Source organism: Stenella coeruleoalba (assembly GCF_951394435.1).
Source record: "Stenella coeruleoalba genome assembly, chromosome: 3".
Classification (NCBI taxonomy): Eukaryota; Metazoa; Chordata; class Mammalia; order Artiodactyla; family Delphinidae; genus Stenella; species Stenella coeruleoalba.
The window spans coordinates 101863934-101889270 of NC_137148.1; the positions used below are offsets into that span (position 1 = coordinate 101863934).

At 39.0% G+C, this 25337-nt stretch overlaps 1 long non-coding RNA gene across 1 annotated transcript in view; it reads right to left on the minus strand.

The window, feature by feature from the left end:
* Positions 1-607: 607 nt before the first annotated feature.
* Positions 608-25337, minus strand: part of LOC307184213 — a 319259-nt gene continuing 294529 nt past the window's right edge. Inside the window, exon 3 of the long non-coding RNA XR_013827684.1 lies at positions 608-749. This is a non-coding gene — a long non-coding RNA (uncharacterized lncRNA). The remainder of the gene's footprint in view (positions 750-25337) is intronic.

Sequence of the window (25337 nt, forward strand, 5' to 3'; positions counted from 1 at the left end):
ATTCACAACTTGCTAGGTAATATACCCAAACCATCTCCTGAGCCCGACTGCTATGGAAACATGATGTAAATAGATATGGTTTCTTTTTAGTCATTGTTTTCAACTTTCCTACCAGAGGCAACAGTAAAGTCCTTCCAGTTGGCCTGGTGACGAAGACACTATGACAGATTACTTTACAAAGAGATGTTTTAACACCATTCATGTGTGCCAAGCATCTAATTCATGTTTACAGTTAAAAATAAAAAGGACTGTGTCCCAGTTTCCTCATTGCTAAGCAATCGTCCTTCCTGGCAGAGGATGGGAGACCTTGGCATGTATACAGATTGGCTATATGATCACCTACTTGAAAGGACGCATGATGAATTAAGCTGAGAAGTACTGACTTTAAATGTATGAGAACAGTTTTGATCTAGAATAGTGATGATCACCCCAGAAGCAGAAAATGAATACTTAGTGGACCTTGTGAGTTGTACTGAAGCACCAGTTAGAACTAGTCCAGTTCATTCATGATAGTACTTCAACCCAAGGAGTGAGAGATGGGCAGAGAGGAGAGCTGGATAGTCAAGAAGCTTGCATACCTGGGTAAAGCAGGAGAGAAAAAGCCGATGAGCTTTCGTTCAGAATCCTGTTCTGGAGCCTCGGGGTAGGAGATGCCGGCAAAGGAGCCATGTGGGCAAGCGGGCATGCACAGCAGCGGGCCCTTTCTCTTGCCTATGGAAGCCAAAATCCCTTTGAGGCAGTCTTTAATTCTGTAAGAGATAAAGCGTAAAGGCTAAGTGAGCCTGGGAGAACAGAAGAGAAGGAAATTCGTGTTGAAGTAGAAAGGGTTAATAGCTGAGCTTTATTATGAGGTGGAGGGAAAGCTCCCAGAAGGGCTTACTAAATACAGGTACTTATAGATACTGAAGATATCTTTGTGGACCCCTTGCAAATTTAAGGCTAAGGCTGCAAGGAGCCAGAAGCAGCAGAGAAGGAAGTACATAGATGAGGATGGCTGGAAGCATCAGAGACAGCGAAGGGTTCCTTATAGCTTTCCACCCAAGCGCCTGTTAGGTAGAGGAGACTGAAGGGGGGTGTGTCCCCCTGGGGAAGTGGGAGGGGTTTAGCCTAAAGAGGACTGATGAAAGTTCAGTATTTCTTTCAGATGTGGTGGTTTACTCTTAAAAATGCTTGAGTATTTTCAACTCCAGTGTATATTCATTTTGCTTGGATATAAAAATGATCTAAAATGAATTACCAACAAGCTAATGTGACCTTCAGGAAGAGGTGCCGTGCCTCTTGTGTGGTGATGCCTGGCTCCCTGCCCGTGGGCTGCATCCAACTGAGGTACGTGGACCCGGGGCCAGCACTTGACGGAATCGTTACAAAGCAAGTTGCTCAAAGCCCAGATCTGACTGTTGTTTTCTTACCCAGTCCTAACTCAGAATAACTCAGAACAGGCAAAGTAATCTAAGGAGAGTGTCCCCTGTCTTCTAGCTCTTCAAATGCTGCCTTTAAAGAATTACCTGAAAGGAAAACTTGATAAAATGACGTCAATTTTGTCCCTACTCCAACTAGGAGAGATTTGGCATCTTCTTTGGGATGACTTCTCCCCTTTCTAGTGTGTAGAATATAGTTAGAATTAAGTTGCTAACAAGAATACAAACTGACTGCAAATGCAAATTTACGCCTCCACCAGGGTTATCTTTCTCTCCTCACTCTTCTGGAGAAAACAAATTTTAACTGAGTGTTTGCACAGGCACAGGGCAAGTCTTGCAAGTAAACTACTGAGGGAGACCCTGCAGGGTTTGCTTGTCTGTTCAGCCATTATCCCCCTGGGCTCTGCCATGTGGCCCCTTAGCATGGGGTGTCTCGGGACTGTGTGACAGAACTCCAGCCTGGCGGGCTGTTGGAGTTTTTCCAACATCGCAACAAATCGCTCCCTCTTAAAAGAGAAAACAAAACTTAACAAGCCAGGCGAAACATTCGCCATGTATCTGTATCATTTCATTAGTGTTCATTAACGTTTTTAGTGAAACAGCTAATATTTAATGTTCACATTGGGCGCTATTAGAAGTCACTTCCTCTCCTTGATTATTTTCTTCACTTACAGAAAAGGCAGAGCCACCCTCTTATTCTTAGCCATAACCCTGAGTCAACCATATAGTCAGGGTACGACAACAGCCTCAAATGTTGCTCCTTTGTGTGCTGTCTTCATATATCACCTGTACATATTTATGTTTCGCTGTATAACTTTAACTTAATTCTTGTTTTCCTAGGCTTATTTGAAGCAAAAATACTTCTCAAATAGTCGTTTTGATGTGCTGATGTGTTTCTCAATATATTAAATTAAATAAGTATACAACTCAAACTATAAGATAGAAAAAAGTTTCCATCTGCCCCCTAAATCATCCTGTGAAACCCCAGTAACACACATAAAACAAGAGCAGATTACATCATGTCCTACAGTGCCCATAAGGGATTAAACACAGGGGCGGGAGGTAGGTTGGATGGCCTATATTCTTTCAGTGGTAGCAACTCCCAGAAATGAAGCTGGGCACTGAGTTCCAAGGAGGAGGATTTGCGGCTACAGGCAGGCCTGGAAGAGAGGGAACCGGGACTTTCTCCTGTAACTCCCAAGGGAGGCTGGGGGCTAAAGGAAGAACACGGCTGAATCCATAGGTATGCGGCGCTGGTGTGGAAGCACCGCCGTCTGACTTTTCTCTTGTTCATTCTGACTAGTGGCTGCTGCAAGGATGGAGAGAGAGAATGAATTGCTTTTGGGGGATGAAGCAGAAAGTCCCTACTGAGGGGTAGCAGGACGTGCCATAAAGATTATTTTAAACTGGAGACAACTGAGAAGAAGCAGATATAAGACAAGCTCTCTGCCCTCCCACTAGCTGCCTAAGAGCACGACAAACATTTGTAAAGGTGTCCCCCTCCTCTCTCTACCAGGAAGTAAGGGAGTTAGTCACCAGAGACAACGCTACACGCTTATCAGCCCGGAGACAGCACCAGAGGAACCCATGTAACACCAGCCGTGTTCCAACCAGCTCTCATCGGCCATTAGTTTCCCCATAGATTCGCGTCCCACAACTTGCTGACTCCAGAAGCTCAAAGTCCTTTCCTTTGTGTTGTCACTTGTCTAAACATTTATTATAACTACTTGTATCGTTCAGATGCTCTATAAGCTCAAGTTCTAACCACCCTTTTGTGTTACTCATCACTGGGTACTCCCATGTGTAAGTGCAATGGACATGCTAATAAACTTTCGTTGGTTTTTCTCTTGTTAATCTGTCTTTTGTCAATCTAATTTACAGGGCTGCAGTCAGAGAACCTACCATGAGTGGAGGAAAAAATATTTTCCCTCCCCTATACTACCTGTCTGTTAGTTTCCTCTGCATTTGAGAGTAACTGGAGATTATTTTCTTCCTGCCCCTACTGTTGCAATAGAATGAGATATATGAGTTTGAAAAATGGATGTATTTTTTCTTTTTGGGTAAATGAGCATTTAGGGCTGGGTAAATGATCCCTGTTTTCGTGCCTGTAGGACACAAGCACAGTAAAAGAGATGGGTGTTTTCCTGGGAGAATGTGTAGATCCTGCAAAAGTTTCTAGCTGAAGCCTAATGGTACCTTGAAAGGTCCTGAGCAGCTGGCCCAGGTGTGGCCCACAGGATTGGCCGCAGCCATGGTGCTGACCGGGCAGGGGAGCACATGAACATCACGTTCAGAGTGACCCTGGAGGGCCCTGGAAAAAAGGCTGCTCATTTTGCCCAGGACCATTCCTGCTCTCCTTCCCCTTGGGATATAAGTATTGTTGGGAAAACTAAAGAAAGAGTGTGACAGTGTGAGAGCAAGGACCATGTCTTAGTATTGTCGTCATTAGTTTTTCAGCAAATGACGAAGCAGATCAAAGTTATACATTTGGATGGAATGTTATTGAAGGGCCTAGCGTAGCGCCCCACGACACTGTTCTACTAATAGTTCGCTTACTTTATATGGGCCACTTTTCTGAGTTCTTTACCTATAGTAATTCCCTTAATCCCCACCATAAATTGTCTTCAATATACATTATCCCCAGTTTACAGATGGAGAAACTAAGCCCAGAGTCATAGCTAGCTGAGGCAGAGCCTTTAAGAAGGAGGGAAGCCTGGCTTCAGAATCTGTGCTCTCATGTCCTATGCTATCCTGCTTTGCTTACTAAACATCATGTGGATGGATGGATGGGGCAGAGGGTGGAACAGCAGCTTATATGACTCACTGAGATTGATGCATCTGCTCTTATGTGCGACCAGAACCTTAGTGGCTCTAATTTCTCTACTTATGCTAGAAAGGTTATGGGGTTTTCTTTCCCTCACGTTCAGAAATGAAATGAATGACACACAGACATAGAAAACAAACTTATGAATACCAAAGGGGAAAGGGGGGAGGGATAAATTAGGAGGTTGGGATTGACATATATACATTACTATATATAAAATAGATAACCAACAAGGATATGTACTGTATAGCATAGGGAACTATACTCAATATTTTCTAATAACCTATAAGGGAAAACAATCTGAAAAAGAATATATATATATATATATATATATATATATATATATATATATATATATATATATATATATCTGAATCACTTTGCTGTACACCTGAAACTAACAAAACATGGTAAATCAACTGTATTACAATAAAAATTTAAAAAAGAAATGAAATGAATGGAATTTGAACTCTGGATTGCCTTTGGAGTGTTTAGGGAAAATGTTGCCAGGTTCCTTTTAACAACAACAAAAATTGTGTGAACAAGCACTATGTGTTCATGAACGTTCATTGTTAAGGCATTAGTGATAAATCAGCAAATTCAGGATCTTTTTTTTTTTTTTTAATTTTAGAAGAGCAGGCAGGATGTTAAGTAATCTGATTCTTCTTCTGTTTTCCGTTATATCTCCTGGTAGAAACCCATTCATAATGGTCAACTTCTTTAAATAGCATATGTGTACATAAACTTTAATATTATATATAATTGCGTTGGAGTTATTTTGATTTTTAGAAACAGTTGTCACAATTGGGTTTTCAAATTAAACCTCTGGTCCAGTATTTGGGTATTAAAATGTTAAAAGGATAATATGGCCTGATCATTCTTCTTTTAGTGACATTCAGGAACCACTATTGAAATATATCCCACTGGGTAACACCCAGTGGTTAAGCCACAGAGCTCTGGAATCAGACACCCTAAGGTGGAAACCCATTTGCAGGCTGTGTGATCTGAGGCAAAGTACTGAACCTCTCTGTGCCTTTGTTTCTTTTTGTCTAAAATGGGCTAATATGATCCCATGATCATGAGATGATCCATGTAATGAGATCTTAGTACAGTACCTGATACACTGAAAGCACTCAATAAATGTTAGGTAAAGTGAATAAGCACACATTCTGTAAGTTTCATTTATGTTATACTAAGATTTCATTCAATATTAGAAAAAGGCCTAGCCTCAGGTCTTTCACAGAATGCAAGCTCACCAGGTGTTAAATTTGTATGTTAATTATCCATTGATAGCCACCTGGTGTATGCTTTTTCTGACATACTATCTACAAAATAATCCCCCCTTAGGCCTTCCACTGAATAAAGCAGGAAAATAATCTGAGGTTGTCTCCTCTACAGTAAGTACAACTGTGGTTTGAAAATAGCCTTTCCATAATGGTACATTATTTTTTTCTTAGCAGTTTCACTCCTGCAGTCATCTAATACCTTTGAAGCAGATTAAGCCATTAAACGGTGTTCTCCTAGTGTCTCATAATTGCCAGCAAAGTCTAATCAGATAGCGGTGGCTACACGAGAGCCTTCAAGAAATACTATAAGATAATTAAAACATAAAGGTTATGCAAAAGTAGCAAATCAATAGAGACAGTAAACATGGTTTATCAACAATCCTGAGAACATTTTTTCAATTCTAAAATGTAAATGGACCTGGGTTGGAGCACACAGCTAGGATGACAGATAGGATCCCGGTAACGGTTTAATTAACTCCAGTTTCCTGCATGTTAAAGGTTGCCTCAGCCCACTGGCTCATGTAACAAACCCTCTGAGGATTTCGTTAGCCAGTGTCTGATAGGAAGACCGGGCAGCCTTCCTTTCCTTACAGGGTTACGTTTTGCCCTACTCCTTCGGAGGCCTTATCAAAACACAGTCCTCTGTTTTCTCTATAAATACACAGATATTTTTAATTTCAGCTCAAATGGTTTGACTTTGTAATCAAGGTAAAAGAAATACACACATACGCTGCCTAAGTAATGAGAACAGTGCGTTGGGAAGAATTGCGTAATTAAAATTATATATTAAAATTCACACGTAGGTGTAGAATGCTAGAAAAACCATGGCAGCTCTCCGGATGATTCACTTGCTTTTTTAATTCTTCTATAATGTAGTCTATTTTATAATTAGCAACAGAACTCTGCCACTTGGTTAGTTCAACTGGATGAAAGGGATAATAAGGAATGTTTACTATTAATGGATATTGAAACTACTACTTTGAGCAGCCCCAGTAAAGAATAGTTATTCACTGTTCTTAGCTGGCCATTTAAAACGGAATATAGCCAGTGTTTTGCTTGCAATCATGAATTTAACTAACTCTTACAGGAGAGATAAGGGTAAGCTTTATTTGAAGAATTACTCTCTATTTTTAAAAAAATTGCTCTGAGGGCCAAGTGTTAGCTAAAAGAAAAATTCTTTTTCTAACCTGGTAGAATTAGGTTTCGCACAATTACCTTTATCATTAGTAAATAAAGGAGTTACTTAACCTCTGCCCTTGCAGAAGTTCTTGATATTTTGCTTAGGAAAGGGCAAGAGGCCCATTATAGATTATTTACTCATTTTGTTAAAAGGTTATTCTTGAAGACTGTGATACAGAAACACATAATACATAATCTGTGTTAATAAAGATCTATTTACTCCACCATTTAAAGAAGCTGGTTATTAAATGATGCTCATTAATACCATGAACAGATTTTTTTTTTTCCAGTGTTCCCAAAGATTATCAAGCTGTCAGTAAAGGACTCATTTGCTTTAAATTAGAAATCACTGAGGTAGCCTGTGTGGAGGATATTAAAAGCAAGTGTAGTCATGCCATCTTATTGCAAGATGAGCTAGAGCTAAGTACATCACTTATCTTTTGAAATGAAATGTCGAAAATGCCAACTACCTGCGATTTAAAAAATTTCTCTCTCTTCCAATACTTAGGCTTTTCATCCTGAAGCAGGAATCTAAGCTTGTCCTTTTAAACGATGATTTAAAGGAAGAAATTTAACACCCCCTGCTTGCAACATCCATTTTTCAATAAATCTATACTTTCTTTGCTCTCCGCCATGTTATCAGTCATCCACATCCCAGAGGAAATGCTTCAGGCTCGGGGTTAAATTAAGGTCCTATCTCCAGTGATTGTCTAGAAAGCTGTCTACATTCTCAAACAAACTTATCTGCATTATATACAGCCATAAGTGCTTCTTGCCAAGTGAAGACACTGTTGTTTTTCTCCCTTGATGTCCATGGTAAGATTACTACTTCCCAGTTGAGAATTAAAAGCCACAATTACATTTCATTATAAATTGTAAATAGGTTGAACTTCACAATCTGTTTAGTTCTGTGATGCTGAAATCAACATGGAATATGTATTCTTATATTCTTATGAAAAAAATAGGTCTAATGAGATGCATTGTCTTCTTATTTCTCAAAATAATATTTCAAGTTATACCACTTCATACTATCTTTCTTTGATAGTTTGGTAGTTTGCTCATTTGGAAGAAGTACAGTATCTGAAAAGACCACTGTTTTACAACTTCTTGCTTAACAAACAAAAAATAGAAAAGCACATCTGACATACATTAGTTTTATTAAATAGAAGAATTGTCTCAGACATCAAGGAAGGTTAGTCAAGGTCAAAGATAACTAAACTTTGTGATAAAAACATGAAACACATAACACATGCACACTACACACACGTGTTCTTTTTCCCCACTTTAAGCAAACCCATTTAAATGCTCTTCATAGGTAAATACTTTAAAATACATTGGGCTTTATCCCCTTTAGTGGGATAGAAACACCAACCAGCATGATTAGAAACTAAACAAAGCCTAGCTTACAAAATAAGAAGGGTTCCACAAGAATTTGCTATAAAATCCCTGAACTGAGAGGTAGAAGAAGGCATCACAGAGAAATACCTGAGCAGGGTGAGGGTAGCTTATCCTACCTCACCAGCTAACTAACCACTGCATAGTTGGAGGGAGAGGAGGGATAGTTTGTACTGTATGTTTAGCCACAAAATTCACAAACTCACTCATTCAATAAATATACATCGAGTACATACTATATGCCAGGTATAGTTCTAGGCCCTGGGGATGTATGAGTTAACACAACAAAGTCCATGTCCTCATGGAGCTTATATTCTAGGGGGAGAAGTCAGATAAAGAAACACACAACTAACGAGGCACTCTGTGCCCTGGGAAAAACTGGCAGAACAGGTCTTCAGATAGGTATTTTCAGGAGAAGATTTATGAGCCCAATTCTTGCATCTCCTCACATCTAGAAGAGCACTAAAATCATTAACACTGACATCTGCTCCTCCTGACCAGCAGCAAGTCTCTGCCAAAATGTGTGCTTGACCCTCCTTCACTAAACTCACATTAATATATAGACTGACCTCTCCCCCGACCTCTTCAGAGCAGTTTCTCAGAGCTGCTGGAAATTCTGTCTCCTAGGCTATATAGTCCTCACTTTGCACCAAATCATACTTAACCCACACATAGAAAAAGAGAAACACATAACTATATATATGCCTCATGAGAGTTAGTGCTATGGAGAAATCTGGGGTGGGGGAGGGCACTCTTTTGTATAAGGGGCTCAGGAAAGGTCTCATTAGGTAAGGTGACCTTTGAGGAGAGAGCTAAAGGGAGTGAAGGGGTGGGCCCTGGGGACATGTGGGGGAAGAGAATTGCAAACAGAGACAACAGCAAGCACAAAGGCCCTGGGGTGAGTGCTCAGAAGAGCAGGGAGGGGGCTTCCCTGGTGGCGCAGTGGTTGAGAGTCCGCCTGCCGATGCAGGGGACATGGGTTCGAGCCCTGGTCTGGGAAGATCCCACATGCCGCGGAGCGGCTAAGCCCGTGCACCACAACTACTGAACCTGCACTCTAGAGCCCGTGAGCCACAACTACGGAGCTCCTGTGCTGCCACTACTGAAGCCCGCACACCTAGAGCTGGGCTCTGCAACAAGAGAAGCCACCGCAATAAGCCCACGCACCACAACAAAGACTAGCCCCCGCTCACCGCAACTAGAGAAAGCCTGCGCGTAGCAATGAAGACCCAACGCAGCCAAAAATAAATAAATAAAATTTAAAAAAAAAAGAGCAGGGAGTCGATGTGGCATGGTTAGGGGGAAAGTGGTGGGCGATGAGGACAGAAAGGTAGTGGTGCGCCATGAGATGACCTGTGGGTGTGCTTCGGGCAGGTCATGTAGCACCTTGAAGGACAATGTGAGTATTTGAGCACTGTGGAAAGAGGAGTAGTGTGACCTGATAAAGGTTTTTAGAGCATGACTATGTCTGCTATGTGGAGAAGAGACGCAGGGGACAGGAGTGGAAGCAGAAAGCAGAGTCAGGGGACTATTATAATCATCTAGAGAAGAGATGATTGTGGTTTGGACTATGGCGTTGACAACAGAGGAGATGAAAAATTTTAGACACATTTTGAAGGAGCCTAAAGAATTGCCTGTCAGACTGGATACAGTGTTGAGAGAAGGATGGATGGCTCTAAGGTTTTTGGTTGGCAAACTTGGAAAAATACAATTGCCATTTACAGAGATTGGGATGACTTGCACGGGAGCAAAATTATAGGGGTGGAAGTGGCTGGGACAAGAGCTTGATGGTGGACTTACGTCTGAGATGCCCATTAGACATCCAGGTGGAGATGTCAAGTAGAGAATTGGATATATGAGCCTGGAATTCAGGGAAGAGGTCCAGGCTGGAGATATTACTATTTTTTTCTTTTTTTTTTTGGCTGAGCCGCACAGCATGTGGAATCTTAGTTCCCTGACCAGGGATGGAACCCGTGTCCCCTGCAGTGGAAGCACGGAGTCTTAACCACTGGACTGCCAGGGAAGTCCTGGAGATGTAAATTTAAAGTCATCCAAATAGAGGTAACACTTAAATCCAAGACACTAGATGAGCTCACCCAAGAAGCTGACACAGACAGAGGAGAATTCTGAATGCTGAGCTTGGAATACTCCGTGGCTAGAGTGCTGAGAGGTGGGGAAGAACCAGCAAAGAAAACAGAGGAAGATGACTGGTGAAGGCGGAGGATAACCGAGAAAGAGAATTATTCCAGAAGCCAAGTGAAAATGTTTCAAGAATGGGGGAATGCATTATGTCAATGCTGTTGATACAGAAAGTAAGAATAGAACAGAGAATGACCACTGGGTTTGGCTCTTTGAAGGTCACTAGTGATCTTGACAAGAATGATGTCAACACAGGGACAAGAACTAAAGCGTTATGGGAGTAGATTCAAGACAGAATGGGAAGAAAGGAGCTAGCAAGGTCCTATGTCTTGTAGGAGTTTTACTCTCAAGATGAGAAGAAAAAACAGGGAAGTACCTGGAGAGGAGCCTGGGTAGGGTTATTTTTAAGATGGGAGATATTACAGTACTTTTGTATATTGATGGAAATGATCTAGAAGAAAGGGAACACTGATGATGCATGAGAAAGGAGATAATGGCCCACATGTGCATTACATAAGCGGCAAAATCTATTAGTAAATTCCACTGTATAGACTGCAAATCCCTTGTGGTCTTACGAGCTCATACACTTTTATATAGAGAGAAACGGTTAGGGGTAGGACTAGATGACTCCAAAGGTCCCTAACTAGCTGACACTATGATTGTCTATGTTCACAAGTCTAAATACACACTCAAAATCAGAGGTAACAGTAACTTTATAAAGAAGAAACACAAATACATCAGAAGTAGCAAGAGCTCAGCACTCCCCTCTGCTGATAAAAGTCATTTTCAAGTAAAAAAAAAAAAAAAAGATGATAGGACTGGTCTTACATTAAAAATGTATGTGAATATTTCAGGTCATTTACCGTCCTGTAGTGTTGGTTCAGATTGAATTCAGAACCCTGAAGACACGAAGAAAGTAGTTTTTTCATGGCATTCCTGCAGCGTAAGTTTTGTTTCATGGTATCTTTGTGAGATTATTGACACAGTCCGAAGTTGTAGGTGGAATATTTTAATGAATAGAATTTTAGGGACCAATGTTGTACTGTCCTATCATGAGAGCCACAAGCTAAGCTAAGTCTCTCTCTGTGTGCCTCCCCTTTCCACCTCTGAATTATCTAACCCATACTTGGAAGTTATGGCCCATTTTTGTAACCATCTATTGTGGCCATCTGGTATAATCCATTACCCCTAGAGTTTGTTCCACTTTAAGATTATATACTCTTAAAGGTTCTTTCACAGTTTTTGTAATTGTCTTTTTTTAAATCAAGGAGACCACAGACTTAAGAGCATGAACAATTTCCTGCAGTTCTGTGCCATGATGAGCTAGCACTTGATTCTATTAAGCCTATACTTTCTAAATGTGTTAGTTGGGCCCTTTCATTCATGTTGCTAGAAATATGTGTGTGTGTGTGTGTGTGTGTGTGTGTGTGTGTGTGTGTGTGTGTGTCTATATATATGTATGCTTAAGTGCCCAATTGAAAGGCGTTTATTGTAAGAATACACAGGAAAGTAAGAAAGACAAGAAATAATTGAAACCTTTTTGTATCCAGGTATCATGAGGCTACAATGCTGCTCAAGAAACTGGACAATGTTTAAAATATCCCCTGTGAATGTACAATGCCATTGACCCCTCAGCAGCAAACTTCTGTTGCCCTGATCTTTGGGTCACTCTATCTCTGTCTTTGTTCTATTCATTTCCAAGAAAAGCATCTCTGTACTCCTCACCACTTTGTAGCTTGTGCATGGTTTTCCAGCCTGGGAAATTGTTTACTTCTGTATCTCTGTCTTTTGGCCTATAACTCTTCTAACCACTATCCATTCTCCCCAAGATAAAGGCTATGATTAATTTAATCATTTTCCTGGGTTTTCATCTACATCATTGGCTGGTTCTTCATTTTCAAATCCCAGATCTTCCTGGTCATTAAATGTTGTGGTTTCATGAATATCAATCCTGGTCTGCTTTCTAACACTTTGTCCCCCAGTTGATTTCATTCAGCCATGATGTTGGCTTTGACTAATATCTATACCCCTGTGATTTCATCTGCATAACTGCTTCTCCTCCTTCAGATATCAGCTCAAATGTCACCTTCTCTAAGAAGCCACATTCGACCAGTCCTCCCTTTCACTACGACTATGCCTTTCCTATAATCTTCTGTGACAAGGACACATTTTGAAATATTTGTAGGATACACTGACCACTATCTATTTCTCCCACTAAACTGTAAGATTCAGGAGGGTAGAGCCTATCTCTGATTGGGTTAAGCACTGTGTTAGCTACCAGCTCCTTGCAGAGCATGGGGCATTTAGTATGATCTCAGAAATTAATGAAATACTGAATGAATCAATCTCTAACTTAGATTTTTTTCCCCAATGAACAGAGTTCACATGCTAAACGATCTCATAAGCAGGCCCCCATGTCTGATCTATCAGTAGTGATCAGGGAAATGGAGTCACGTAAAACAAAGAATCTTCTCCATCCATTTTCTTTGGAAGAGGGTTTGGTGAGTGGTAGACCTGAAGACTCTTTGCCACTACGTTCTATCGTCTCTATTCAGAGTTCACTATGTCCAGTTTTCCTATATAAGATTGAGTCAGCAGCTAAGAGTATAATACATATTCATCATTGTGACTCCCCCTGATACACCCCCGGGAGATTAATGTATGCCAATGACTCACTATACCTTATATATGTTAATTGACAAGATATATCAGGATAAATGTCATGGAAAAAACACACAAGATAGAATACTGTTTTGTGTGTGCTTTGATTTCAGAATTTGGAGCTGCTTAGACAAAGAAGTGTTTATTTTGTTTAAAGATGTTAGACTGGAGTAGGTAGGTCAATAGTCTAAGATTAAATAACCTTTTTTTCTGAGAGTTGCAAATACTCTTTTCCCAGATTACTGGGTTTAACACTATTTCTTTTTACTAAGATAATCATTAAAAAATTTTATTAGCTTTGTTTTGAACTCTATCAGCATTTGTGAACTGATTAGAATAAAAACTGTTTAACAACAAGTTAATAGTTATAACTGACTCATAGTTGATAATTAGGAAAAACCCTTTGTCTTGCATTGGTATGCTGTGTTATTGATTTAACTTTCATTTTCAAGGTCATTTTTTCCCCATAAACTCCCTGGAGTAGCTTAGTTAAATATACTGCATTACATAAAAACATAAATAGTTCAAATCCAAATGCAACTAATCAATTTTATAGAATTGAAGAATGTTGCTCACGTTATTAAAAAAAAAAGATTGTTGACAAATCCAAAGCAATATATAGTATACTTGGCAGGGGTGATATAAAGGGCTAAAGCTCATTATTATTTTTGGGTTTTTTTTGTGTGTGTGTGTGGTACACGGGCCTCTCACTGTTGTGGCCTCTCCCGTTACGGAGCACAGGCTCTGGACACACAGGCTCAGCGGCCATGGCTCATGGGCCTAGCCACTCCGCAGCATGTGGGATCTTCCCAGACCGGGGCACGAACCCATGTCCCCTGCATCGGCAGGCGGACTCTCAACCACTGCGCCACCAGGGATGCCCTATTTTTGGTTTTTATACAAAAAGAATAATGACTTTATTAATGACATTATTAAAAACTAAACAGTAGAGAAAATTATATAAAATAAAAATTTTAAATCAACCACAAAACAACCATCCAGATATTACAGTGAAGCAATTTGATGAGCATAGATATATATAGATAAAAGGATATATAAATAGATCAAATTTTCTAAAAATTATATTAATGAAATTTTTTTAACTTAATGGAAAAAAGGAAAAATATATGTGAATTAATTGCTGAAACACAAGTACATGCTCTACTTCAAGGAAAAAAATTATAAAAGAACTAAAGAGACCAGAGTTCATTTCAAAAGTCAAATTCTTAAACTTTAGACAGTATTCATCCCTGACCTGCTATGAAAGATGATGACATTTGGACATTAGCACATGACAGTTTCCCTCTCCTTCTTTCTTCCTTACCCCCTGGTTTTGGTAGTTCTGAATATTATAATGCCAAGGTTTATAACATAGTATATTCTGTAATCATATTACCCTACTTTAAAAAATCTGAATTCTGTATTTCTCTTCTATATATCTAATTCTCTATTCTTAAGTTCTGTTTTTATTTTTTTAATTTTATTTTATAGTTAAGTACTTGTTAAAAGAAAGTCTTGTGGACTGTTATTTCCTAAGTTGTTGTATCCACTGGAATGCCTATTTTATATGTATTCAGTCAAGGTGCCTCAGGGAAATGGAGGGAGAATCAGTCCAGGTGCTTCAAATAAAGTGCGATTTGACTGAAGGAGTTAGAGGTTTACTAAACTGCTGAAAGGGCTGGAGTAGTCCAACTCAGGGAAATTGGCATTCAGGAAATCAGGAAGGACAAAAATCTCAGGAAGCCATCATTGATGACCTCAGTGGCCTATAGCACCCAAATGAGTGACTTGCAGGGGGATGCCTAGAAGCTGCCATGTGCCAAAGCCTATGTGCTTGCCTGCTGCTAGCACCAAGCCATGATGGCTTCTGCATCTTGTCTGCCTTCTACATCTTGTTCAAGTTCCTCTCACCGGCAGAATTCCATCTGGAATTCTGCTGGCTGGAATGGAGAAAACGGTATTTCCAGTCTTTATACCTTGCAATATAGGAGGGGACAAAGGGACAAAATGATGCCTGGTTGTCATAGACAATCTAGACAATACCTTGACTGCTTATAATATTCTGGAGGCACATATTCTTTCCCACAGAAATATTTCCCTATGACTCTTGGCACTGAGTGTTACTAGGGAGCCTAATTAATTTCTTCCCATCTCCCTACTTTCTTCTCTTTTTAAACCTAGATACCAAAAGACTTTTTTGGGTTTTTTTGAAGTTCAATTCAATAATATCATTCAGTATTGCAATTTGTGTCAAACTCTGTTATTATTTTCAAGTGTCTATGAATATTCCTGTAAGAAGAGTGTATTTTCCCAATTCTTTATCATCATTGGCCATATGACTTGTATAGACAAATGGAATGTGAGGAGAAATGACATGGCAGTATGGAGAATAAACATGTCTAATATTTTTAAGGTATTACCTATCTGAATTTATAGTCAGTGTTTCATTCTTACAGTATTTCTATTTCTAAATATCTATTCTAAGGCAGTGCTCAACTTTATATAAGCACAGAGGTATACAGAGGTGTTCAGTGCAGCACTGTTCATTTGTAATGGTGGAGCCCTGGGAATATGTAAATTAAAAAAATATATATAACACCTTTGTATCCACCACCTAGATTCAATGATGGTTTACATGTTTTCCATATTTGCTTTATCTTTAGCTCTATGTGTATGTGTATACATTCTCATTCCCCCACACCACACACACACACATTTTTGCTGAATCATTTGAAAGTAAGTTACAGACATCATGACACTTCACCCCCCTAAGGACCTCTAAATACTCCAGCATGCGTTTCCTAATAAGGACATTCTCCAACATAACCACAATATAATCATTATACCTAAGAAAATTAAAAATAATTTCCTAATAACATTTAACATTCAGTCCATATTTTTCATTTGTAACAGTGGAACACTGGGAATAAGTATTTATTAATACAAAGGGTAATGGTTAAATGAATTGTGGGAACATCCAGAATCCAGACTACTGGGCACTAAGTTGGCACAGGTCTATATTCATTAACTTTTTTTTTTTTTTTTTTTTTTGCGATACACGGGCCTCTCACTGTTGTGGCCTATCCCATTGCGGAGCACAGCCTCCGGACACGCAGGCTCAGTGGCCATGGCTCACAGGCCCAGCCGCTCCGCGGCATGTGGGATCTTCCTGGACCGGGGCACGAACCCATGTCCCCTGCATCAGCAGGCAGACTCTCAACCACTGCACCACCAGGGAAGCCCTATATTCATTAACTTTTAAAGATCTTCAAGACATATTGGTAAATTAGAAAAGTACGTTGCAGAGAAAATTATATAGTAAAATTCCATATATGTGAAACACGAAATTTAAGTATTTCATGTGTTTACACATGCCTAGGAAAAGGCAGAAGAATAAATCTTAAAATGCTAAATATGGTTACTTTTGGAGTGGTGATTGTTATGGAGGCTGAGGAATGGAGTGGGAAGATTTTACTCTAGATACCTAGATTGTACTCTAGGTATTTATACCTATTATTACAATAGGTGTTTATACCTATTACTATGATGGTAATGTATTCATGTGTTATAATGTAATAAACAAACTAAGAGCTAAAAGGAAATCTTGTTGTTTAATGGATAACCCTTAATCACTGTTTTGATAGGTGAGGTGGAGAGAATTGGAATCAAAGAGACAAAGGGAAACCATGATTTACTGAGTAGACATGTGCTTGTCACCTTGCCAAGCGTTCTTCTTATAGATGTTCATGGCCGTCTCTGAGATAAGATGTATAACCCCCATGTTAGAGATGAGAAAACTGAGATTCAACAATCCTTATTGACTAATCCAATAATCACACTATTAGCAAATGGTAGAGTCAAGATCAAGACCAAGATCTTTCTAACTCCCATATTGTTACACTTCATAAGACAGTTGTATCTTTAGTCAACAGTGGTTATATATGTTTAATTTATTTTGTAACAATTGTGGTAAGCTATGTGTTTGGGAAGGAGTGATAAATGGAGTGGGCAGTGGAGCTAGGATTTCCAAATTATCCTCGCTTTGTCTTGTTTCTGTAGTACCCTTATATGCTTCCCCATCTCTTCGTACTTTTGTAAGCTTTTGTACATTTTTCCTTCCTCCTGGATTTCCATACTTGTTTATTCTTCTTTACCAGATTCCTGAACTTAAATATTCTTTGACTTTATGTTATTCTTTTTTCATAAAGAGTTATACTCCGTACATTGTCCAGCAGAAATTAGACCTCTTTATGTGAATTAGACTTAGAATGTATGAACCAAGAGAGTTTGATACTTTAATAATAGATCTGCTTCTAGATGATTGTAAAGTTTATTTAAAAATTACCAATGGGAAAACTAGCTAATCCAGATAGCATCCCAAGAGAATTTTATGAAGTTTTTCTATCTAATTTTAACTGCTTTATTAACTTGGGTCATATAACCAAAATAATTCTTCCTCTATGTACTCAGCAAGTTAATATTGAGCTGGGGTTTTCAGAAAGATTACAAGAGTTCATAAATTTCTTGTTATCGACTCGAAATAACCTCATAAAATCATACCAAGAATACTAATGATGCTAACTTACATTAATATAAGTGGAAGCATCCCAGTCTATTTTATAATTATTGGGAAATGGCTTTTGGTAATTTACATGAAGGCTTTACTGGTTCTATTACTTACCAGAATACATTGACCAATACAATCATTTTTTAATCTCAGAAAGTTAAATAGGAACAAAGGCGTTACAACTGTTGTGCAAACAGAAAAGAAAATAAATAAATGGCAACGTTTGGGATGGACTGTCTAAACTCCCATCCCTTTCTTTAAGGAGTAACACTGTCTAGGTTCTGGAATTCTTTCCTTTAGGACAGAAGTATTAGAGCAGATATGGAACTAATGTTTCCCCTGAGAACTAAGCAATGACTAAGCATGCCAACCATGACTGCCTCAGTCTGACTAGACCTCAAACCTCTTATTATGCTTCTCCCCACTGAACCCCCTAAAGCTTCTCACTGACCTCAGCTTCTGTCTGTTGCGTAGTGGCCATGTCTTGCAATTCTCTCATCCAAAGCTGCTGTATCACATTAGAGGTTGACCTCTCTTTGGCTTTTAGCCTCCAAAGTCCCAGTCATATATAAGGGGATATAACTATGTTTGCCTGAATTGTTTCATGTTACTTAGACAATATTAATAATCAAAATTTAGTCTTTGGATGCAACATACCCATCAATAAAAGCTATCCTGGAGTACTCTGAGTACACTAACAAAACATTCTCACTCTCTGAACACTGGAACTGTTTGTGTTTTTACTGAGATAAAAGAAAACTGTAGTAACATGTTGGAGGAAAATCACTGATACATAGGCTATCACTTGTTCTACCCTTTTCAACTCAATCCCCTAGGTTAGATAAATAAGTGACAGAACTTCAAAGAAAATCACATTCACAATATCTAGGCAATAGTCTCAAGTGGTCAAGTTGAACAAAAAGTCAACTGTGTTACTGTGAAGGATTTTAGAGATTATGTAATTCAACCCTCTTATTTTACAGATGAGGAAGCAGTGTCCCGGAAGATGAAGTAAATTGTGCAAGGCCAAAATGGATTATTAGAAGCAAAATGAAATGTGATTTAATTATCTGGCTTCTAATCTAATCCTATTCCTAAACTGCATAATGAATCATCAGTAGAGTTTGATGACTATGAGTGGGCATTTTAAGCTTGGAAAAGTATGATTTTTTGGAGTAATTACGTTGTACTGAATGGGTGCAATAATTGATGCTATATCACATAATGTGCATTTTTGCAAATATAAAATATCATAGGTGTCGTTGGACATTTATTTTGTAAATTTGTACAGGTTTATACAATCATCCCTCAGTATCCACAGGGGATTGGTTCCAGGACCCACAAAGATATCAAAATCTGAGATGCTCAAGACCCTTATATACAATAGTGTAGCATTTACATATAACCTATGCACATCTTCTTGTACACTTTAAATAATCTCTAGATTATTTATAATACTTAATACAGTGGAACAGGATAGAAAGCCCAGAAATAAATCCACACACCTACAGTCAATTAATCTATGACAAAGATGGCAAGAATATACAATGGAGAAAAGACAGTCTCCTCAAAAAGTGGTGCTGGGAAAACTGGATAGCTACATGTAAAACAATGAAATTAGAACACTCCCTAACACCATACACAAAAATAAACTCAAGATGGATTAAAGACCTAAATGTAAGACCAGATACTATAAAACTCTTAGAGGAAAACATAGGCAGAACACACTTTGACATAAATCACAGCAGTATCTTCACCTCCTAGAGTAATGAAAATAAAAACACATGGGACCTAATTAAACTTAAAGGCTTTTGCACAGCAAAGGAAACCATAAACTAAATGAAAAGACAACCCACAGAATGGGAGAAAATATTTGCAAACAATGTGACTGACAAGGGATTAATCTCCAAAATATAGAAACAGCTCATGCAGCCCAATATCAAAAAAAAAAAAAACAATGGCAGAAAAAAAATGGGCAGAAGATCTAAACAAACAATTCTCCAAAGAAGACATATAGATGGCCAAAAAGTACATGAAAAGATGCTAAACATCACTAATTATTAGAGAAATGGAGATCAAAACTACCATGAGGTATCACCTCATACCAGTCAGAATGGACATCATCAAAAAGTCTACAAACAGTAAATGCTGGAGAGGGTGTGGAGAAAAGGGAACCCTCCTACACTGTTCGTGGGAATGTAAATTGGTACAGCCACTATGGAAAATAGTACTGAGGTTCCTTAAAAAACTAAAAATAGAACTACCATATGATCCAGCAATCCCACATCTGGGCATACATCTGGAGAAAACCATACTTCAAAAGGATACATGCACCCCAATGTTCACTGCAGCACTATTTACAATAGCCAAGACATGGAAGCGACCTAAATGTCCCATCAACAAATAAATGGACAAAGACGATGTGGTACATATGTACAATGGAATATTACTCAGTCATAAAAAGGAATGGAATAATGCCATTTGCAGCAACATGGATGGACCTAGAGATTATCATACTAAGTGAAGTAAGACAGAGAAAGAAAAATATCATATGATATCACTTATATGTGGAATCTAAAAAAATAATACAAATGAACTTATTTACAAAACAGAAACAGACTCACAGACTTCAAAAACAAACTTATGGTTACCAAAGGCGAAAGGTAGCGGGGAGGGATAAATTAGGAGGTTGGGATTAACAAAAACACTACTACTATATAAAATAGATAATCAACAAGGACCTAGTGTATAGCACAGGGAACTCTATTCAATACTCTGTATATAGGAAAAGAATCTGAAAAAGAATACATATGTGTATATGTATAAGTAAATCATTTTGCTGTACATCTGAAACACAACACTGTAAATCAAATATACTCTAAAATAAAAATTAAAAAAATCCTAATACAATGTAAATGCCATATAAATAGTTGCCCAAGCAAGGTAAATTCAAGTTTTGCATTTTGGAACTTTCTGGAATTTTTTTCTGAATATTTTTGATCCACAGTTGGTTAAATCCATGGGTGTGGAATCTGAAGATTCAAAGGGCTGACTGTAATTTCATGTCTTGTATAAGACTTTGGCACCATCTATTATTCCATATATGTGCAGTTCTTAATATGAAAATCACAATCTCATTTTGTTACATTTGAACTTAAAATTTTATATTAACATATGAGTATATTTTTTTCATTTTGCAAAAACTGAAATTGAGTACCACAAAGGTTAAGAAATTGGATCTAGGATCCATATTTCACACTTTTCCTTCTGGCTTGATAATCAGGTGTAAGTTATATTAGTACTATAAAGGGGCATAGAGAATAATAAAAAAAAAAACTTTGGCAGGCCAAAATATCTTTTCAGCTCTTCTTCATTTTTTCTGTATGTCCACTTTTCCCTCTCAGATTATTGAGAAATAGGAACAGTCATGGGAGAGAGACCTCAGGTTGTTTCAGCAACCACTGATGTTTCTTGGTTGTCTCCCTAAGAAATCAGTTTATCAAGGATGATTTACTGTTAATTGAAAATATTCTTTGCAGTTATAATGTTTGACAATTCTTCTTTTTTGTTTTTTTAACCAGGAAGGATATACTTTGGTTATCTGGAGAACATTAAATGGGTAACTCTAACCTAATGGATGACATCAACAGTTGTCAATACTTTAGATATTTGTCAAGACTCTTTCACTAAAATTATAGGCTCTTCTTTTTGAATAATACTATGTTACATGAAATTTCTTTACAATTTTGAGAAACTCTGGTCTTTTCAAACAAAAAAACTGATGAAGATTAGAAATACTGTAGGCTAAATCTTGAATGCAAGATAAGTAAACATCATGTGTAATTTCTGAGGCTACTTGACCACCTAATAGCTATTTATGAGCAATGACTGAATGTAACGTCTGATCAAAAGTGATTTTATCATGATTTAACTTTGAAGCTATACATGATAACCAAATAAAAAAGGAAGTATTACAGAACATAAAATTTTGTGTCTATCACTGGATTAAAAGCTAAGATTTTAATGTATGACAAAGATGTGACCTTTATATTCTATGTGAAACGCTTACTGCTTTGAAGAATCAAAGGTCTATTTTTTTACTATTAAACTTTTAAAATAACTAATATTAAAATAATTACTCATATTTATTTTATGTTAATAAGTGGTCAAATTAGATGAGAGGAAATATTCTATTCTTGATATAGTAATATTCCACATTATACTTTTATTCTAATTTTCATATATTTGCCATGATATAGGTATGATATCTAACCCCATTACTTCATCTCTTCATGAGACAGCAGTATAATTTGTTTCTAGACTTGATACAAATTGATATGTTCACTGATAGCTTACATGATTAAAGGTAGAACATAACTTTCTCATAAAACCAAATTGTGTATGATGGCTGCAGTCTTGTAAAGCATAAAGATTTGGGAATAACGCTGACAATAGGAGAAATAAGGAAATAGTCAAAATTATATTTGGTAGAAATGTGGTGATTATTTATCCATTAAAGAGCCACCTCGAGGAGGAGTCAAGATGGCAGAATAGGAGGACGCAGGATTTGTCGCTCCTCACAAGTTCATCAAAAACACATCTACAAATGGAACAATACCCACAGAGCACCTGCTGAACATTAGCAGTAGACTTCAGACAGCTAAAAGAATGAAAGAAAGAAGAAAAAGGAAAAGAAGAAAAGAGGAATAAAAAAAGAGACCAGCAACCCTGTGGGAAGCTGAAGGTGAGGAGAGACCCCCACATTAAGAAAGATTCCCTCATGGAGGGGAAATCAGCTGGGACAGAAATCAGCTGGACTTCGGGGGAACAAAGGAGAATGCAGAAGACGGTCTGTGGAAGGCAGGACAAGGTAAGGACCGCACACATGATCTACACCACAGCTCTGCGCATTCCAGCCTGAATTGTGTGTCACCTGCTGCGAAGGGGAGCTGGGTGCTAGAAAGAGGGATTTGGAGTGAAGACCCAGGGAGACAACAGCTCTTGGCTGTGAAAGGATAGCCTGAAGGGACAGGAGCAAGGGGTGCCACAACTGGAAAACTCTGTGGAAAAAGCCTGAGACAACAGAGCAAGGCGTCATTGTCGAGCAGTGTGCAAGGGGCGGAGCTGCCATCATAATCCCCTTACCCACACGCTGACTTCTGCAGGCACTGGGAGGGGCTCCCATCTGAGTGGGCCCACCTGCCCCCTGGGCCAGAGCCTCCTCCGCCTGCATAGGCTCCAGGGGCCTGAGTGCCACCCACCCCTAAACCCTCCTTGGGAATCAGCCCTGGGCACCCCTGCCTGGGACGAGAGTCCGCTGAAGCTGGCAGGGTTGGAGGGCTAAAGCGTGGGGTTGGCAGAACAGACCTGGCCAGGGAGAGAAACACAGTTGACTATGTGGATACAATAGAAGGGACAGGAGTGAGGGGACATGTGGCCAGGAATGCTCCTAGAGGAAGCGTGGTCTGCCTGGAAAGCGAGGTGCCATTGTTGAGAGGAGTGCAAAGAGGCAGGGCTGGCAACACTCCCATATGCCAGCTCCTGATGCTGCAGGTACTGGGAGTACCCAAGTGAGCTCCAAGCAGCTGCTGCTTTCACTCCCTCTCACCTGGGAAAGGATCAGATGCTTGAGGGCGGCACATACGCAGAGGTGGGGTTAAAACCAAAACTGAGCCCGAGGGGTGGTGCAACTAAGGAAGAGAAATGCAAATCTTTCCATGCAGCAGCACAAGCTGTGAATCAAATCCCCAAGATCGGCTGGGTAAATCCTGCGTTTGTGGAATACCTGAATAGACAATGAGTGTTTCAACATCTGAGCCCAGTCTAGCCTTTGCAGCACTGGACTTTGTGGGCAAATACACACGGTAATCAGGACAGATCAGAGTCTGAGCTGGTCCCACAGTGTCCACAGCAGGTCCAGAGACCTACCTAGAGGTATAGGAAGGCCTCCTGGGGAGGTGGTCTCAGGAAAATATTCTTATTACTATTATTCTTTGTTAGTTTGTTTTGTTTTCTTCAGTTGTTGCTATTGTTGCTTTTATCTTTTATTTTCTACTTTTTAAAAAAAAATTTATCTTATGTAATTTTCTTAATATACATAAAGCTTTTTAAAAAATATTTTCCCCTTACTTTTTTGTTGCTTAGTGGCTTGTCTTTTGTTTTTCATATTATATGTATATAAATATTCAATTGTTCTGGTGTATATTCCATGTTTTATTCGCTTTTTTGTTATTGTTGTGGATACTGTTTGCTTGCCCCTGTTTCTGTTTTATTTTTCATCCTTTGTTTTCATTAGTATAGTCCTTATTGACTGTTCTCATATCAGAATTCTCTTGTTTGGTTGTCTGTTCCCTTGGGGTTTTTTTTCTTTTCTGTGTGTGCGTGTGTGTGTTGTGTTGCTGTTGCTGCTGTTTGTTTGCTGCTGTTTTCGCTATTTGCCCTGAGCTTTGTCTGTCTGTTTTTTTTGTTGTTGCTGTTGGGTTTTTCTTTGTTTTGTTTTTCTTTTTCCTTTTCTTTTCTCTATTTTTTATCAGGCTTCACTGTGCAGCTTGTGGGCTCTTGGTTCCCAGACCAGGGGTCGGGCCTGGGCCTCTGGGGTACGAACAGAGAGTCCAGGATACTGGAACGTCAGAGGATTCCTGGACCCAGAAAATATTAATCGATGTGTGCATTCCTGAAGGTATCCATATCAACACCAAGACCCATCCCCACACCACTGCTTGCAGGCTCCAGTGCTAGACACCTCACACCAAACGACCAGCAAGACAGGAACACAGCCCCACCCATCAGTAGGCAGACTGCCTAAAGTCGTACTAAGCTCACAGATACCCCAAAACACACCACCTGATGCAGCCCTGCCCATGAGAGGGAAAAGACTCAACTCCACCCAACAGAGCACAGGCACCAAGCCCTCCCACCAGGAAGCCTGCACAAGCCCCTGCACCAAACTCATAGAAGGGGGCAGACAACAGAAACAAGAGGAACCATGACCCTGCAGCCTGCAGAAAGGAGACCATAAACACAGTAGGTTAGACAGAATGAAACAACAGAGAAATATACTGCAGACAAAGGAGCAAGGTAAAATCCCACAAAAGCAAATAAATGAAGAGGAAATGGGCAAGCTACCTGAAAAAAGAATTCAGAGTAATGATAATAAAGATGAACCAAGATCTAGGAAATAAAATGGAGAAAATACAAGAAACGTTTAACAAGGACCTAGAAGAACTAAAGAACAAACAATCAGTGATGAACAACACAATAACAAATGAAAAATACACAAGAAGGAATCAACAGCAGAATAACTGAGGCAGAAGAACAAGTAAGTGAGCTGGAAGACAGAATGGTGGAAATAACTGCTGAGGAACACAATAAAGAAAAAAGAATGAAAAGAATTGAGGACAGTCTCAGAGACCTCTGGGACAACATCAATCACACCAATATTCGAATTGTAGTGGCCCTAGTAGAAGAGAAAGGGAACGGGCCTGAGAAAATATTTGAAGAGATTAGAGTTGAAAACTTCCCTAACATGGGGAAAGAAATAGTTGGTCACGTCCAGAAAGTGCAGAGAGTTCCATACAAGATAAACCCAAGGAGAAACATGCTGAGACACATAGTAATCAAACTAATAAAAAAATAAATACAAAGAAAAAATATCAAAAACAGCAAGGGAAAAGCAACAAATAACCTAGAAGGGAATCCCCATAAGGTTAACAGCTGACTTTTCAGCAGAAACTCTTCAGGCCAGAAGGGAGTGGCAGGACATACTTACAGTGATGGAAGGGAAAAACCTACAACCAAGATTACTCTACCCAGCGAGGATCTCATTCAGAACTGACAGAGAAATGAAAAGCTTTTCAGACAAGCAAAAG